Here is a 20,011-nt window from a genome sequence, read left to right on the forward strand (position 1 = left end):
CATCTCATAAAGTGTAAAGGTCTCTTAGATGGAAAAACTTGACCCCCTTGAACTGTGTAATGTGTTCATCTATGTAGGCCATAAGATAGTAACCGAAAAGGAAGGCTGGCAAGTCTTTCTTACATTTCTAGTAAAATCTTTTCTGCTTTTATTGCCCCTTAACTGGCATCCTCAATATATTTCTGTGGCATTTAGCACTAGATATCAACTGTCTTCCTAAAGCTCTTTCTTAGTCCTCCTACATCCATTTTTCTCTAGTCTTTTTGCCTTTTAGATCTTGATTTTATGTTTTTACAAATCAAATCTTACCAAGATGATACACTTTGGAGTGAGACAAAGGGTTCTGTGGGGATAATACATTATGCAATTCTAATTTGGAGACAGAGCATCTGACTTAGTTAAACCATCAGTTACAGAATAATTTTAATAACGAGTATGCAGAGAGATATTATGGCCAAGAATAAGGGATGAGAGGAGACATAGTAGAGACTCAAAAGTGATTAACTGAGTGAATGGAAAAAGTATCTGGATTAAATCATTTTTTTTCTTCTTTCTTTGTTTTTTACTTCTAACAGAAGTTTTTCTGGGAAAATGAGGCAGTAAGTAAAGAGTGGGAGTGGGTTTCAGAGCAGGGCAATGATGAGAAAATGTTCATGAAGGAGGTGTGCATAATATAGTAATCAGACAGCCTGGCTAGAACAGTCCATTTGGAAAGTATTTATGGAGGAGATAATATAATGCCTGAATGGGAATCTCATGATGCAGTAGTGACAATTAAAGTAGATGATGTAATAAGCTACTTCTCTGGTATTTGGATATATAGTCAGGGATAAGTAAATATTATCTACAGTTTGAGCTTCATTTTGCTGGTGGAGAAACCAAAGTCTAAGGAACGTGTTTAAAATCTACATCTCTATGATGGCTAATTTTCCACATTTTTATTACTGTCTCCATATGTTTTCTGAGGTATGTGGTCTGAGCAGGGAGAATTTTCTATTAGAGTAGTAGGGGCTTCATTTTGGGTTTTATTGTGCTTTGATTGTGATAAAGTCATTCAATTGTATAATGCTATGTATACTTTAACTTTCTCTGAAGTAAAGCAGTTCCTAGTGTCTTGGTGGTCAGATCCAAGGGCGGACGTGCAAGGAAGGCTGAACCTTGTTCGAACATGTCTCTGACTTCAAGGCTGCTCACGCCAACCAGATGCCATTCTTTGTCTTAGAAAATTGGGTCCATCTTTGCTTTTGCCCTTAAGGAAATATCAGCGAGTTCTTAGGAAATCCATTAGATATGTAGAGTTGTTGATGTTGGAAGAAATGGGAGGGCATGTGTGGTGAGACGGACCGAAGACTCTGGCATATCCTAGTCGAGCCTGTATGCCCTCTCTCAGAGCAAGCGACAGGTTCAAACACTGCAGAGTTAGACGAGGTGAGCTGGGAAGAGCAGGACCTGGAAGAATGGAGCCTGCCATGGAGAATGAGGCCTGTGTTTGGGATTCCTAGAGGATTTCTTGACCTTGCTAGATCCCACAGTTATCTCCTGTTTCTCTTTTTCTTGTTCATCATCTAGTGTAATCTTCTGACTCAGTTTTCTGGAAAAGATGGGCCTTCGGTACCTGGTGGTCAGGGAAACAGGAAGAGGAGAATAAGGAATAATAGCATGTTGGTGTGGGAAGCGAGAAAAGGCTACGTGGTCTTAGGAACTTCCTTGGTAATAAAAGAAAATCTCCGAATTTTAGTGATCTGCCCAACATGCTGGCCTGAAAATTCTTTAAGTTTCTTAATGCTCTCATTAGGTTTTGCCGACCTTTAGTTAGGACAGTACTTTAGTAATACTGTTGCAAGCAAAAATGTTTGGAACTTGGCTAAATAACCAGCCAGTCAGGGAGGCAGGGCGTGTTTTGCAGAAAACTACAATCAGCTTTCAGAATTACATCCTCAATGTTAACTGTCTCATATTATATTTTACATTCTGTTGAACCTCTTTTCAAGAAATACCTACCTACTTTAAAAAGAACTCTGCAAGGCTTCTGCCCTCTGTTGTTCATTTAGAGTGTCATTTTCAGGCCTAATAGAACAAATGAATGTAGCTTAATTAGGCAATAGGAGACTTTATAAACATAAGCCAGTGTTTGCCCAGGTTTTTAGTTTCTTCCCAGACCACCTCTGGCTTTTTCCTTTTCACTTAGGCTTATTCCTGAAGTTTTAAATACTACTCTCTCTGCTCATAAGAGGCAGTATCCTAAGGTATGCAGTTATTCTGGCCAGGGATCTACCTTAAATATTTCCATGTAATTTATTTTGCTCAACTGAAAGTAGTGTGTGAAATGTTTTTTACTCCATGTTGCACGGATAGAAAACACTAGATTTCAATGTAGATTCTTGTACCTCTAAGGCAGTCATATCTGCTTTCAACCAGAGTAGGATGAAATGCAAGATGTGATTCTGTCATCACTAAAAATATATACTTTTGGGCTATTCTTCACTATTCAAAAAAGTGAAGGTAAAAGAGTAACTTAAAATTCATAGAAAAAACTCTGATACTTTGAAAGATTTCCTTTGATAAGGGCTAAGTAGAATCAATGCTTTTCAATTTCTCTTACTACTAAAATGAAACCCTGCTTTAGGTAGAAATTTTGGGAAAATCAGCAGACCTACATGAAGGCTGTGTTTTCAGCAACACATCCTGCAGTGGGTGAAGTGTGGATTTAGTTCCCTATCAGTAGAATACAAGTTGACATTTTTCACTTCCCTTCCCTTTAAAGACTTCATAATAATCAGTATGTACTGCATATATAAGGGGTCTAGTGTCTTTTAAAAAAATAGATTAACACATTTTTTTTCTCTAATTTAAAATTCACTTTTCTGTAAGAACTGGAAATATTAAGCACCATGCTGACAGTATTACATTGAGCTTTTTTCCCCCTTTTCCTTTTTTGCCAGCATAGAAACACCCTTTAATACTCAACATCTAACCTTTAAGATGAGTGCATTTTGAGATTTTTTTTCTATGCTACATGTCTGTATTGCCTCTTAACATTATGAGATTTACAACAGGTTTTCTTCAAGTATTTCACATTCTCTCACATGAAGTCATGTAATAGTACATATTTTGCAAAAAAATATTCTCCAGAAAACATAAAGAATAAAATAGGGCTTATGTTATCAGAAGTAATATATGATGTGTGTGAGGTTTTAATACAATAATTATGAGAGGATAAACAATAGAAAGGAACAATTATTAAATATATGCCATGTAGCCACATTAAAATTTTTCTAGCTAATTTTGCAAAAAAGGTGGTCTTTGATCCTAAAATGAGGTCCCAAGAGATTAAATGTCTTGCTTAAATTTGCACAGCTTAGAGGAAGAAAAATGATATTTTTTAGTTTAATTTCTTATTCCAGGTAGAGATCCAATGATTGAACTTTTTTGGACAAGCAAAAATATGGGATTATTCTAAAGAAAACCTATGTTTTATTATGAAGTAACATCTGATAAGCTATAATCTAGTAAATAACAAAAATTTTAAACGTATGGATTGTTTTGCTTAAACTCCTGTTGTGTTATGCTGAAGTGGGAATAGTATGCTTATCTATGTTTGCCAGCTATCATTGGATATAGATTTTGGTTTTCAAGTTCCTGAGCATATAGATCAATAAAATATTTGTAACATGAATGAAGAAAAGTAATTAAAAACTATTCAAATTTTAATAGCTCATTTGGAAAACTGAGAGAAAACATCTTCAAATGTCCTAGTTTACTATTCCAAGACAGTTATAAAAAGAAGAAAAATAGTCTGTTTAGGTTTGTTGTTTCATTAGAACTAAGCAAACCAAAATGAATGAATAGAACAATTTGGGTAAAATTAAGTATTTTAAAATATAAGGTGTTAAGAAAATACAAGGAAAATAAATGATTATATTATGATGAGTCCAATTTGAAAAACAAAGATAAAAATATATTGTTAAAAGGTCAATTTAATATAAATTAAATAACTTCATACATAATACACCTTATACAAACAATTATAGCTAGATCTTTGGATATTTTCTTACGTGTGTGTGTGTGTTTATCATATACATACTATACCCAGGTCCATAGAAGACACGTTACAGATGTATGCCTCTTAATATAGAATGTAAGAATAGAGGATCACAGTCATACAAAATCTTAAATATCAGGAATGTAGTTAACATAAATAAATACAGTTGATTTTTCTTATTCATGGTAGTTATGTTCTATAAAGTTGCCAGGAACACTTAACTAGTAAATACTGAACCAGTGCTCCTAGGAGAAGTGACAGTTAGGTAAGTGGAAGCCTTAGGTCAAAATGTTTTCATCAATCAATTAACAGATCAATATATATTCTTGTTTTATGTGTATTTCTGTTTAAAGACATCTTATTTAATATATATTGTCGATTCATTAACAATGAACTCATGGACAACAACCCTGTAATTCATGCCTGAATGAAGCTTTTCTAGCACATGTATTTTCTCTGTAAGGCACGTCACAGCCTTCTTGCACTCACAATCACCAACAGCACTTCAGTACTATGCTTGGGAGTCATTTTTAACAGCAAAGTCACCAAAAAAAAAAAAGGCAGAAAAATATAAACAATGGTACTAAATAGACAGTGAAAAGGACACTTGTCTTTAATATGAGTGCTGAAATAAGAAGGCAGTGTTGACTTATTCCATCTTAGTTGGGAATGTGTGCATTGCGTGACTCAACCTTTTCACTCTGTGCATGAATGCAAAAGTGCCCATTCTGATTTGGGGTTTATGAGTAAAAGAAGCCAAAACTAGATAAACCTATGTTCAGTAATTAATGTTTCAGTATTCCCTCTTACTTGGAATTGATGTAGATATTCAATGAATATCCATCACTTAACTTCTCTTAGTAAAACTTTAGGGTTTCAAGTTACCAAAAAGATTCTGGAAACTATTTTTAAGTAAACACCATAAAGCATGATTGTTTTTGGAAAGTTCATTTATGAACTTTTATCTTACTTAAATCTATTTAATTTACTTGTTCTTAACAATTATGTTTGTATTACTTACAAAAATATCATGAGACACTAAGCCACTAACTATCATGTTATCTTTCTGCTGACAAATTTTATAACAGAGATAACATGAGCTTATTTGACTTCTAGTAAGCCTTAGTAGAATAAAAGTGTTATATTTAATGCTGTAACTCTAAAGATACACCTATTTTACTTAAGCCAACAGTATTAAACTTTTATTTACTGAAGATTATCCTAGATCACATGAACTTGCAGAACATTTCTATATGGCTTGTTTCTATATCTCTTAGAGAATATGTGATTTATAGAAATGCTTGTTTGTCTTTAAGCCAATTAAATAGAATTCTTTATGAATTAATTTTGACAATATCATCCAAAGGTAGGAAAAAAATCGCACATCTATAATACATATACATAGACATACATAAGCATACAGAGAGATCTTATAGCTCCTGTTTTAAAATTTTTGTCATGAGACAGACACAATAATGCAAAACTCACTAGTTCGTAAAAGAACAATTAGATTCAAGCTGTGTTTCTGACAGAATAAGTAAAGTTACCTGATCAGATGGGTAAAGCTTTTACTAACATTTGTGAGAAAGACTTTAAAGTTTTTGATTTATCTGATTTGCAAATAGCTTCTACTTCTTCTCTCCCTCTATCTCTCTCTGAAATAAGAAGGCAGAGTGTTGACTTATTCCATCTTAGCTGGGAATCTGTGCATTGCGTGACTCAAATTTTTCACTCTGTGCATGATTAGAATTACCTTCCTAAAGTTTGCTTTCAAAGTGATGGGTCTGGTTTCCTGGAAGAGACCAGATAGAATACATACATCTCAAATGGACAGAGAAAGGATGGGGCTTTCTCCTTCTAGAAGGACTTTCATTCCCTAAATCCAGATGTTTTGCAATATCTGCAAGTATTTGAGATGAATGAAAGAGGTTTTGGGATTAGTAAAAAGGATAGGTTGCCTTTGAAGTATTTTTAGAGCCACATTTCTGTTATTGTAAAGACTCAATTTGTAAGACAGGTACAGTTGTTTTTAATTCCTCAAAAATTGGTTTGCAAACTGAATGACATCCAGAAGTGGACTCAGCCAACCAACTACATTATCCTCTCTTTGCTTCTGTATCAGGGAGAAAGATCTTCAGGTAAGAACGAAATCAAAAGATTCCTATGTTATAGATTTAGAGCTGTGTTTCTTTGGAATGATTTAGCAAATCTTTCTACGATGGCTTTAGAACGCTTTTCTTTTCCTCTGGGTACATAGTTTCATTTTAGCTATAGGGAGAAGGCCTAAAAAACGAAATTCCTGTCAGGCTGTGAATGAATATCAGCTTCCAATTTAGCCAATACTTCTGATCATAGAGTTACTTAAAAAAAAAAAACATTAAAATATCTTGTCCAGTTTCTGCCACAACAAACACTACATATTCCTGGCACTATTGACAATACCCTGGGTCTGGGTACAAGAAGGGTCTCCAAATAGTGTGCAAAAGATACAGTCGTCCCATGAGCTGCTCCCACTGATAACCAAAAAAAAACTTAGACAATTCCCCTGAGGGTGGGTGTCTTGCCTGGGTTTCAGCCCTGGGCAAGTTCGCTATGGATTCAGTGAGACCAAGGAATGACAATGGAAGGTTCTTGGGGTGAAAGGGAAATATGTCTGCATCCAACAATCTGCAGATCCATAATCCTCCTTCATCTCTGCCTCCCCCAGAGCACTGGGCAGAGCTCTTTATATAGTGACTCAGTCAATAATAGCTTATTACCTACAGGTGTGGAAGCAGTGGCTTACCAGCAGGCCAGTTACTTCATCAAGTAGTTTAGATTCAGATGAGGATCCTGGCCATAGGAACCCCAACTTTCCCCACAGTGGGCAACACCCTCAGTGGAGTGCAGCACAAATTTCTTTCCATCCATATTTAGCCACAAATAAAGTACAACCCACATTTGTGTCAGGCCTTATTTTTGGGGCCCCCAGTCTGATGGTTGCCAAGTCACAGTCTCATGACACAAGATGAGACCAATGAAACATAGCTCTCCCTGGGAGATAAAGGATCAATATCCAATGTTTTTCATGTCAATCTGAATTTGGAAGGGACAGTATGAAATTTTACCTTCTTCTCTCCACCAACCACAACAGACTGTGAGCTGGGAGCTGAGTTTAAGTGTTCTCACCCTTTGAAGGCTTCTGCCAGTTTTCCCAGGATGCTGTCTGCAGGTTCCAGGAAGAGTGGGTATCCCGGTGGGTCTTGGCCTGGTCACTAGAAACTGTAAAGGAGAAAAAAATAATTTCCCTCTACCCTTTATAGTGAGCATTTAACTGACACGCGTTTTTGTCTAGGGTACCTTATAAATAGATAAGCATATCTAGGATGGTTAGAAGTTCTCCACTAGGGTCACTGTAATTCAAGATTATCTTTGATAAGTTTACTAGTTGTTCAGCCTAAAAAATTTTTTATTTACCCAAGGCCTCACCTGTGTAATTCAGACCCAGCACGATCTTGGATCTGGTCTGGTTTCTAAGTCACATCCAGTCCGGCCTTGAATCCAGTCCAGTTTCCCAGTGTGACCCTGGATCCAGTCCTGTTTCTAAATAGGACCCAGTTTGACCCTGGATCCAGTCAGACCCAGTCCAACTCTGGCTGGTTCCTGGAACCAGTCTGGAGGAAGAAATGAGCAAATAAACTCTGAAAGCTCATACTGTAAAACCTGCAGAGGCAGGATCCAGGATCCAGAGGGACTTGAGCACTACCTCGTGAGGCAGCGAGAAAGCAGCGCGCTCAAGGGGCTGAACAGGCACCTCTGTGTGGTCGGTGTTTTCCCGCTCCGGGGAACTGTTGTGGATCTCCTTTGTGCTGAGGGTCTCCTTTGGTTCCTTTTCTGACAACAGTACTATTAAAAGGTAAACTGAGGCATATTAAAAAGTTTATTTGATTAAAATTAATTAGAATCAGGCAGAGCCAAACCAGAAGTATCTATGGGGAGCTTGGAGAGACTTCTACAGAGAAATCAGAAGCAAAGTAAGGAAATTACTGATTGGCTGCAACTGAAAGCCTAGTTGGCTGTGATTGGTTTTGGTTTTGTAGCATTTTGGTTTTGTAACTTTGAGTAATTTATAAGCTCAGACTTTAATATGCTTAGGTAGATGGCCATGGCTTTAGAACCACATCATTCTAATGGCCTCCTTGGTTAATTAACAGTGGCTGTCTTCCGTAAACACAGTTCTTTCATTTGGAAGTCATTTTTGTTAAGTTGCACGCACAGAAGATAGAGTGTCTGGAGAATTGGTGTTCTCTGTTCACGATTAAGCAACATGTTATAAGACGTCCACAAAGTATAAGATACCAGCGTTGGCCGTCTAGGCAAATGTGAAAGATTAAAAACAAAATCATTGCCCTTGGTATTGGTAAAAATGTGGTTCAGGTCTGAGGAGAGTCACTAATCAGTAATTGTGGGAGTGAATAGTGCTGAGGATTTTAAACGGCATATGACTTTTGAAACTGTTATTACCCATTTAACATTTTATGCTAAGAATCATCACTGGACAGAAAGATAAATCTGAAAGGATATTACCTAATCACTTATTTACACTAAGGGCAATTTGAAAATAACCTAAATGTCTACCAATAACAATTTGACTAAATAAAAGCATCAAAATATTTAAGTACTATATAGCTCAGATAAATTTATCTTTTAAAGAATACATATAAAAACATGCTAATACTATTTATCTTCTTAAAAAGCATATATAGCCTGGTCCTAGTATACTGATTTTTTACATGTACCGAAGAACATTAAGAAAACATGAGAGGAATATATGAAGAAATGTTAATAGTGGTTATTTCTGGGAAGAGAGATAATGGATTATTTGTATTTTCTTATTTGTGTTTTCTTCTCTATATTTTCCTAACTTTCTACCATAATTTTAGGTTACTCACATAATTAGAAAATAAGTAAGGGAGAAGATAACTGAGCAGATGTCAGTATGTGATACTTTTTTAGGCAGATTGAGAAGTCTTGGATGTTAAGCCATCTCACTCTTACCAAAAATGTAAATATCTTGTATTTTATGAGGATTTAATATCCTCCAGCAGAAGGTGGTACTGTCCTTATCAACTATCATAGACCGCCAACATAAAGAGGAAAATATTGTCCCGATAAAACAAAAGACACTAATGTTTTTTCCACTATTACTTAGATCAGAATTCACCTTCATAGGTTCCTTTATCATAACCTTTATCATTTCATATAATTTAAAAATTCACTAAATGTTCTTTGCCTTTTAGGAAAATATAATGTGTTAAATAATATGTGGTTGAAAAAAGTTTTTAAGTTTATCTTTCTAAATGTTTCAGTTACATTGGAAGAACAAGTTGGTTCTTTAAAAAACTGAAAGAAGCTATAGGGAATTCAGAGGAGAGAGTTACCATTGTAGGCAGAACAGCTAAGGGAAAGCCTCAGAGAACGGATGGAACAGAATGAGGCGTGGATGATGGCCAGTGATTTGATAAGCACACTGCAGAGTCACAATGAGGACTGGCTTACTGAGGGTCTGCTACATACCAACTGCTGGGCTAGACTTTCACTGCAACCACTTCAAAATATTTGCCACAATGTTTGCAGGAGTTGATATCATCTCATTTTACAGATAAGGAAAGTGAGACTCAGAGATACGAAACATCCTTCCCGAGGTTAAAGAGCTAATAAATGGCCGCAGAGGGATTCAAATACCACTCTTGGAAACCTCTTTTTTCTTCCTCCTTTCTGACTCCTTATGCCAGGCACCTAATATTATTTGATAATCACTTCTTAATGACTTGGTTTCTCTTGCAAAAAGGGTGTTAACATGGCTTGCCCAGGACTCAAGTAAATGGTAAAGCTGGGAACAAGGTCTGTTTGATTAAGAGTGGAGGTTTGGTAAGTAACTGCTCTTAAACTTGACAGTTGAGTGTGTGAGCTTAACTTTTTCGGGCTGTTGGTTCCCACGTGGGAAAGTGCTTTCCTTGCAGGTTATTGGGAAAGGTTCCTTATAATGTGTAAAAGTGTGTGAAACGGGCCAGGCATATAGTAAGCACTCTATTATTATTTTTGTTTTTCCAACTACTATTATTATGACTATTAACATTTGTGGTAGCAACATCATTATTGCTATTACTATAGTATTGTCACCAAAAAGGCAAAATAAATATCACCAGTGGTACAAAGGGACATTTAAGTGATTAATGTAAAACAGCGAGACAGAACAGTAAGAACTTCCTTCCACTTTAAAAATGAAAAGATTTTTTCATTTTTTAAAGAAATTATTTAAAGAAGAGCATCTCAGTTTGCATCTGTGACCTTAAGAACTCTATTAAACTTGCTAATTCTTCTAATTTAGGACAAAGGTAGCAGGCTTGGACTAAGAGCTTTCACTAGCCATAAGTATCTAGTTTGAAATTAGCATTTTAAAAATTAAATTTATTTTTACAGCTACCTTCTATTCATAGCAAATAATGTTTTTTTATGTTTAAGTCTTTATTATAGTTGAATTTTGAAATAGTGTGCTTAAGAAACAAAAATTCATCAAGGTAAATGAAAATATTAAGAAATAACACTGATAGTGTGAGGTGGTGGCCAGTGGGAAGGTAGTGATGGAAACAGGGTTGGAAATACTATACTCTAGGGGGCTGGCCACAGCTGGAGGGAGCAAACGCTAGGGAGCAACCACTGCAGCCAGAACAGAGACTTTACGTAGAAAGTGAGTGGAAGAGCTTGGGAGGGCTCTCATTTTTCTCATTTCATTATGCAGTGGTGAAAACACGGGTCTGTGGGGAAGCAGGGGTCTGTAGGTAATCACTGGAGAATCTCTTCTCAAAGCCCTGGAGGGCAGTGACTGTGTCTGACTTCCTTATTACTGGATCTTCAGTGCCTGACCAACTTCTTGGGATGTAACAGGTACTCAATAAATATTTTCTGAATGAATGCGTTGATTCTGTCCACTGAGAGTCTTTTAGTGAGTTCATTTTATAGTTATGTGATTACATCTAAGAACTTTGACATGATTGGAATAGAGAGAAAAAGTGACTCAAGTCAAAATTTAATACCTGTATGACCTTCAATGAGGTCACCAGTGTCACTGTAGAGGTGTACTGGAAACCCATCATTGTCAGGTAAAATGTTGGCAGCCCTAATTGAGATAGAGTAATTAGATTCAGAAGGCCCAAAGCACATATAAATATCACTCCTGGGACTGCAGTAGGGGCTTCAGAAGAGGAAGTGTGACTGACCACTGAGCTTCCTTAAAGAAGCACATAAATTCTAATCCTCAGGCGTCTGCATGGATTAACAGCAGTGGGGTGGAAAGTGTGTCCATAGGGTCACAGAGAACAAAGACATTGTGCTCTTGCTTAGAGACATTGCTGTTTTAACAGGACACGAGCAGGATGATTCATGAGACAAATAATTCTATATTAGACTGTGTGTGTGTGTGTGTGTGTGTGTGTGTGTGTGTGTGTTCAAAGTTCAGGTTGTCAAGGGAAATTCTTTCAGAAAAATTACCCGAAGGCACTAGTCTATCCCTCTAGAGCTTCCTTCTTACCTAAATCACACACTGAAGGCCATCAGTTTAGAGGAGAACGTGAAATTAGCCATTTATAGGGTCATTATGCTTTTGGTGTGCTTCTTAATTCACGTGTAAGAAATGGTAGTGACATTTTTTGGGAGGCAGAGAAAGGTTAGAGATATTTTACAATAAGAGATGCCATTCACACTTTCCCAAATTCATTGAACATCGGTGTGTTCCAACTACTTGTCAAACAAAACCCTTCTGTCTGTGCCAACTAGTATTTTGAAGGTGTATCTATATAATAGCCAGGATTTTGCCTCAAACTAACTACCTGTACACTCCGAGTTGTGGGATTGCATTGGAGAGCTGTTTTAGTTCTTTACATACATAAAACAGATTGGGAATTTTCCTAAGATGTAGATATATTTTAGACCAAATGTTGAAATTCAGTAACAACAACAATAATAATAAATTCTGGAACTTAATAATAGCTAACATATGGAGACCATATAACATCATGGACTAGCTCTGTGAAGGACTAAACATACATTATCTCATCTGATTCCCACAACACTCCTTGGAACACTCCAGACTCATGCCTTCTGTATTCCCTAAAACTTCCATTAGTCATTCGGACTTCCCTGAATTTTTTTCTTTTTTTTTTTTTTTTAGCTTTTATCTCCTGACTAAGCTGGACCCAGCATTGAAATAGCAATTATTTCACAGTATATTCAAAATGGCACATTTGTTTACTATGAAAGACACAAATGTGCTTGATCTAGTGTGTCAGTATCAGAACCCAAGCTAATACTATGTATTATGCATGGTAACTTGCTGAATAAATGGTACTCAGTGAATATCTTAATTAGACATTTTTGGGAAAAAAAAGTATTACATACACATTTTTGTTGTCTTAGGTTCTTACAGCATCACCTACAACTTATTTAAAATAAGGACCCTAGTAAATGGTTTACCTGACTCAAATATGATAGAATTATTTATTATCAATGTATCAATTCCAGATTATGAACTCCAAATTGCTCTTTTGTATCCCTGAAGGTGACCTAGTGATAAAGAATTCCCCGACCTTGGGGTTACTTAAAGAAACAATTTAAAGGCAAGACACAGAAGCATTCAAGACAAGCTCAACATAAATTTGAATGTGCTTCAAAGAGGGGATAGTTGTCGCCATGGTGATTTTATTCTTTCCTAGACTGAGCTCAAAATGAAAGGGGAGGTGTTTTCAAAGCAAAAATGCTGAAATAGGTGAATCAAAAATCTGGATGCATTTTCTAGCTGTTAGAAATATGGTGCTGAGTTTGAAGTTTGGAGCCTCTATTTGGGATCAGATATCAATCAAGATAATGATTATTAGGTAGCCTGAGAGAGCACCCTTCTATTGTTAAAATATTTGTAGATAATCAGAAAGTATCTTATTATCAGTGTTGTGCTAAAAAGCATTATACTCACACTGCTCTTTCTTCAGCAAACGTTATTGAATGTTTACTGTTCCCAATCAATGTGCAAATGCTTTGCTTGTGTTATTTCATTTAATACTTTAAAAAAAAACCCTATGAGGTAGATACATGATTATTCCCACTTTAAAGATACAGAACCTAGTGCAAAGGAGACACAAGTTCTTTTGACTTTTGGTTTGGATCTGATTTTAATCTTTTGTTTTCAGTGATGTATCCTTATAAAAAATCAGATTTAAAAGCGTAGTCCTCATGGGGCTTGCATTCTTGCGGTTTGCTTTGGTCACACAGCTCATAAATGGCAGACTTATATAAGAGTCCATCCGGGTTCAAATTCAAAAACCTCTATTATAAACAACTAGGTTATGAGTATCAAAGCATATGTAAATCTTATATTATGTTAGAAGCTTTGCTTAAGATTGGCCAAAGCTACAGGTCAGATTTTTAAATGATGCAGGTAGAATGCTGACATGAATCTGGAGTGCTCACTGGTCTCGGTGCTTTTGTGCCCTATTATGAGCATTTCAGGAATAAACTACCAAGGATGTAACTTCTTTCCCATCACATATTACCCAGAAGCTTCTCTGGACTTCTGGCAATTCCTATCAGCCACAACCGAAGAATGATTCTGTTCCAGTTGGGAAGGGCCTTCTCTTAAATTTGAGCATATGAAGCAGAGATTTATCAAAACCTACCCTGGCTGCCATTGTGGTGACAGATGTCCCAGCTAGACCTCCCTCAAACAATCCTGGAATACTCTTTGGAATTCTGCATGTGCCAGTAGTCATTTTTAAACACCACAATTTTTTGCTTATGCTCTCCCTCTAGCATTCCGTGTGACCTTCTTCAGCTAATTCTTTCCTCTGATAGTGTGATTTCTGACTTTCAAAATTGTGGGAACAATTCTTTCCTGTTAGAGAATTCACTGGTACTCTGGCAAGATGCATAGCTTGGTAAATGCTATCAGCACTGGGGGTGGCTTGACCCTTTTCCTCATAGCCCACAGAGTCATAATGTTTTTCACCTTCTAACCAAAAGTCAAAAGAACCTTCCTTTGTCTCCTTCACAAATACTTTGGAGAATTCCTAGCCAGTATTTTCATTTCCTTGGAGGAAATGCATAGGAGCCAGCTGCTAAGTGCTGGTGTTTGCATGCACCTGTTTGTTTATTTTTTTAAATGTAATTGGGAATATGCCTAGAAGCATGAGTCTGTTTTCTAGTGCACTCTAAGCAGATTTGGGCACACAGAAGACAATCACAGCCTCATATTGTGCATTTATTGCATGTGCAGTTCTTTACCTGGCATTTTGCAAGTAATAATGCCTAGAACACAAACTTTAAATGGGGAAATGAGATATTATTTGAGTAATAGGAGTATGAATGAAAAAACAACATAGTAATCATAACTCCTAATAAATCAAAGCTCTTCATTAGTGGCTTTTACTACTGGCTGCACAATAATATCTTCTAGGAAACTTTGAAACACATACAGAGCCCTGACATCACCTTTAGTGATTATGATTTTAACAGTCTGGGGCATGGCCCACATATCCATGTTTTGCAAAAGCTATGCAGGTAACAATGTGTAATTGGGCCAGGGAACCATCTCAATGTCTACATTTCCCACTTTACCTCTAGGCTCTGCCCCCATGCTCTGAACTGCAGTCAACTGTTTCGCTTTCTGTTTGAGCATATAAAGCTCCTTCCTCCCTTAGAATCCTTCCTCTGTCTTTTCCCTCCTAAGAAATGTTCATTACCTAGAGCTTGACGTGGCCACTCACTTTGTGCTGGTTAGCTCTCAGCCCACATGTCACCTTACTGGAACGTATCTGAGCAGGACCTGCCTGAGCTGTGCAGCGCATCATGAGGGCGGCCATAACCAGGGGCGCGGCTCTTCCTGACTCTGAGCACTCTTACCAGTTCCTCTCAGATCAACTTGTTTTATTTTTTCTTTTCCAGGTTACTAACTAGAACCAATTTGTTTATTTGTGAATGTCTTTAATTTTGATCTCCTACCATTAAAACATAGGGACCAAGAGAGCAGGGACTTTCTTTGACTTGTTCAGTGTTGTATTTCTGATATCTAGAATAGTACCTTGCATACAGTAAGCACCCTGTAAATCTTTGTTAAATGGATGTTCTGTGTGTGGTACATGAAGCTGAGAATCTCTGCTATAAGGCAGTGAAGTAGTCAGTGTTCACCAGGAAATCCTAATAGCCAAGGTGAGGTTCCGAGTCGATTTCAAATAAAGAAAGGGTGGGTTTTGACAAGATGTTGGGAGGATGTTCTTTGTTAAGGACAGAAGTATCTCTTAAGAGCTGGAGCAAGTCATGCTCAGAGAAGAGTGAGCTAGTTAGCTTGGCTGGAATGAACAAGCTATGATTAAAATTAATCCAGTCTTGTGATATAATGAAATCATCCAGTGAAAATAGTATTTGGAAATGGATCATAATTGGTATCTAATGCAAATGTCTCTAAATAATAAGATCATAGCTATCATGGAGAACATGCAGTGTCCCCACTTCTCATGAATAACTTTGAAAGCTCTGTCTTGATTTTAAAATAATATTCTCAGAAAACTGTGGAACAACTCATAATGACTACCCTTTAGTGAGTGTCTCTTCAGTGCTGGACATTAGACCAAATACTTACATACATTATGTCATTTTAATCCTCACAACCAACATATGAGGTGGTTAATATCCACAGTTTACCACTGACAAAGCGGATATAGAAAAAGTCAAGCAGTTGACTAAAGCCTATCCCAGGTCAGTGGTTGCAATGTGATTTGAGCCCAGAATCTTGAAGCCCAAGCTGCTGTATTCACCCAAAATGCTGCATGGCTCGATTTGGACCCAGTTTCATGCAGGGTGAACCTGATAATTGTCTGTCTTCCACACTAATTGCATCTCACCAAATTAGCATTTTAATAAAAAGTACAGAAAGTCTTCAAATGATAATTTCTTACAAACTTTTTAAGTCCATTATTTGGAGCTTATGTATACTTTCACAAAAGAATACTATGAATAATGCTCAGGTCCCCAGGTCACAGAAGCCAAACATTATCATTCTGAACATTTTCTTAAATAAAGAAAAGAAGGTACTTTTATTTTACATGTTGTTTTATATTCCATGGGTAATTTTAAATTATGGCAATAGCATATAATACTTAAAAATAGACAAAACAGTTTGCCTACGTTTTAATATAGTGTTTAGTATGTTTTAATATACTATGACTTAATGTAATATTTAAGTAAAATAGATCCCCAAAGTGCCCATTTCATAGTTTATCATTAAATTGAATGCTAATGCCCAGAACTGGTTTAATTAGAACAGGTAAAAAAGATGTTTGGGTGATTTTGTATCATTGCAAAGATTACAGGCTCTTTCAAAAAATGTAAGTGGATTGCAAATGTTATATTACATGTGATTTCATTTCAAACTGAATCATTTTTTCTTTTTGTGTGACCATATCATTCCTTTTAAAATGTGCCGATATAAGGAGTAGGATGGTGGCAGGGCTTGAACTGGATGTGCATATCCAAGATATATGCAAATGCAAATGCATTAGGTATATTATTGAGCATCCAGAATTAAAGATAGATGGGGAAGGGACAAGCTTGGAGATTTTAAAGAGGATATATTTTTTGGGTTCTGCCTACTTCTGCTCTTAGCCTGGATTGCTTCCCTTTTTTTCAGAGGATAGAGTACTCCTGGCCAAGGGGCTACAGTTAAGATTGGAGCCGGGTGAGGAGAGAGCATGAGCCTGAAGAACTCAGCAGGCAGGGACTGTCTGCAGGGCCTCTGCGTTTTTAACTCAAGGGAGGGGCTGCTTTCTCTTTAGTTATAAAGCATTGACAGATTACGTACAAAGGTAATTCCTGTTGCATTCTGGTACCAGCACAAAGAAAATACCAGTTTCAGATAATCAGCCTCAATTGATATTGAGTGCACAGGTGGGCCTCTTTTTCTTTTCTTGTTTTTTTTTAATGATTTATTACTGGCAGAGAAAGGTAATAAACTATTCTAGTGTATTTCCTTAAAAAAAGTGGAGCTACTGCTGGTTTGTTTTTAAAACAAATAGTTAATTCAAACCTAACAGAATTCTCCTTTTTAAAAAAAAAGATGGTAGTTGCTTATTTACTTCTTTTCAAAGGTTTTTTTTAATTCAGTCTCCCTAGCAACAGAGACATCTGTCTCTATTCTCTTAGTCATTAAAGCCAAAGAAAGTAGCTGCTTCAAAAATAATAAAGGCAATTTCTATGAATTGGGCAACTGTTAATTGTTGCCAAGAAATCTTAGTGAGATAATGAGGCATACAGCAATTGACAAAGATCTTTTCATTGATGTATGAGCTTCTAGCTAGCCCATGGTGGTTAGCTAATATATACAGTACCATCGATGAGGTATTGTGTGATTTGCTGTGTAACACAAATAGAGAAGTGATCTTTACTCTTTCTAATTTCTTTCAGAAGTATGCCTTGCTGTGATTTTTCTGATTGCTTAGTAACTAATCATACGTCGGGATTCCAGGGAATATTTTTGCCCATTACATTTCATGAAAGTGGAAAGGTTTGAAGCATTCACAATGGAGATCAATGCAACAAATAGTAAAGTAGTTGTTGGTGGTGTTAAAACACAATATACTCCTTATTTGAGTTGTAGATTCTGCAAAACCATTTGAGTGAAAATACTTAAAATTGCACTTGATTCTAAAATATATATTGGCATTTGTGCTAAAACTGTTTGCAGGCCCCTTATAATGAAGCCCCAATCACCATCTACAATAGCTTCACTAATAAACACAAAACAGTTTGTCAACGCTTTCTGCTTTCCCAGCAGCCAGGGAAGCAAATTATATTAAGTCAGTATTTTTTATGATTGGTCCTGCATTTGGCACATGCCTGGCTGTATGTGAAACTACTGTTAAATGGGTAATAATAGAAAGAGAAACCAAGCATATAGAAACAGCTTTTTGTGATTTTTTTTTCTTTTAAATCAGGAAATATGCCACTGATAACCAGATGTGGAATAGCTCATCTCATTATTGGCCCCCTAAGCCTATTTTAGTTTCTGAAAAGAGGGTGGGGGAATGATTACAAATGGGAAGCATAAAAAAAATGCTCAATCTAGTTTCAAAATTAGGATGTTTATAAAATTTAGATATGCATGGATAACTACCAAGGAAAATATAACAGGTATTAAATGTATATCAATTATAGTCAAAATTTGAATAAGAATTTTGCTTCTATTACAGCATGTTGTGATATACTCATAGTGCAGATAAGAAACAGAGGAACTAAAACATGTTTTTAATCTCACAATGACATTTGTTTCATGTCCAACTTTAGGTATACATAGTTCGATACATCATACAAGTAATGAAGACATTGCTAGTTGGAAATTGGCTGAGATCTTAAAATAAAAATACAGACATAGTTAAGCAAGTCTTTTCAGTTTAGAGAATTTTTGTAATTTGTGAAGTACTTTCTTTAAAAAAAATTCTCTAAATGCAGATATTTCTAGTAAATGCTTATGAATATAAATGAATAAAAGACATCATCTTCTATAAATTATAGTTTTTGTCTGCATAATTTCACACTGTTAAGGTGACAAACTGTTAATTTCCTTTCAAGATGCCTCTAATATAATGAAAGTAGAAAGAATTTTTCCAACAACCAAGTAGAAATAGACTTGAATAGCTGTTGGTGACTTTTTATCGAAAGTTTAAAAAATTCAGTGTAAAGAAAATCTTGGCACTTGATGTAGCATTTATAACATACTCTGGAGGATCTCAAAGTTATGGTACTGGCTTTGTTGATCAGGTTTTACCATATTGTCTATCAGCATGCCATTTAACAGCAGGTGGAGGCCTTGAAATGAATTTGTTTCAAACAGGGGCATATATAGGATTTATCTCTTACTCTAGATAAGGGATAGGCAAATTGTGGCCTGTGGACCAAATTTGAACCACTGCCTGTTTTCATATGCTCCGTGAGCTAAGAATTATTTTTACCTTTTTATATGATCGGGAAAAAAATCAAAGAATAAAAGATGTTTTGTGACATGTGACAATTACATAAAATTAAAATTTCAGTATCCAGATATGAGGTTTTATTGGAATAAGCTCACCTGCTGGTTTACATAAGGTCTATGGGTGCTTTAATGCTACAGTGGCAGTTTAGTTGTGACAGAGATGGCCTGGGCCACAAAGACTAAAATATTTACTATCTGGATCTTGCCAGAAAAAAGTTATCTGACATCTGCTCTAGATTTAGGTTATTGTATCAGAGTGAATTATTTAAAAGTGTGATTAATATATTCTAAAAGCTAATAAATGCTGTCAGCATTTAAGAGAACCTTGTTGTGCCAGGGATTATGCTGAATATTTTAGCATTTATCTATTACAGATCATCCACTTGAATTCTGACAGCAGCTCTATGAGGTGGGTACTGTAGTCATGCCCATTTTATAGATGAGAAAACAAACTAGAGAAAAGATTTGTCCAAAGCCACACAAATAAGAAGTGGTGGAGCTAGGACTTGGAACTAGATTTCGCTGAGGACAAAATGCTCTATTTCAACAACTGCACCATAGTCATTCCAAAAATTAAAATAAAAGACAATAAACACTTCACTAGAAAAACAGGGAAATGAGCAGAAATTTACTCAATGAAGAAATACAAATGCCTTCTTTCCCACACACTTCTGTTAATTTGGGGATAAAGGTGAGAGAAATTACTGAAGCCCGTTTTAGCTTTCTGACTGCAAATCTGAGCTTTGGATATTTTTCCGCCTCCAACCATGGTTAATGATTCTGTGGCGACTCTGGAGTGTCTGAGGCACCACCTTCCCATCACCACCCTTGCATGTTCACCGGCCCGAGCGTCACCGTGCTAGCTAGGCTAGACGGGAGAATGGCATTTCTCTAGTGGACTCTCTGTGAAAGACAGTTCA

General features: G+C 36.3%; 1 protein-coding gene across 6 annotated transcripts in view; it reads left to right on the forward strand.

Annotated features, from left to right (window-relative positions):
• TENM2 (teneurin transmembrane protein 2) overlaps positions 1–20,011 on the forward strand; it is a 1,157,254-nt gene that overhangs the window by 86,461 nt on the left and 1,050,782 nt on the right. The gene's annotated exons all lie outside the window — the stretch shown is intronic.

This window comes from Manis javanica, chromosome 1, assembly GCF_040802235.1.
Source record: "Manis javanica isolate MJ-LG chromosome 1, MJ_LKY, whole genome shotgun sequence".
Taxonomy (NCBI): Eukaryota; Metazoa; Chordata; class Mammalia; order Pholidota; family Manidae; genus Manis; species Manis javanica.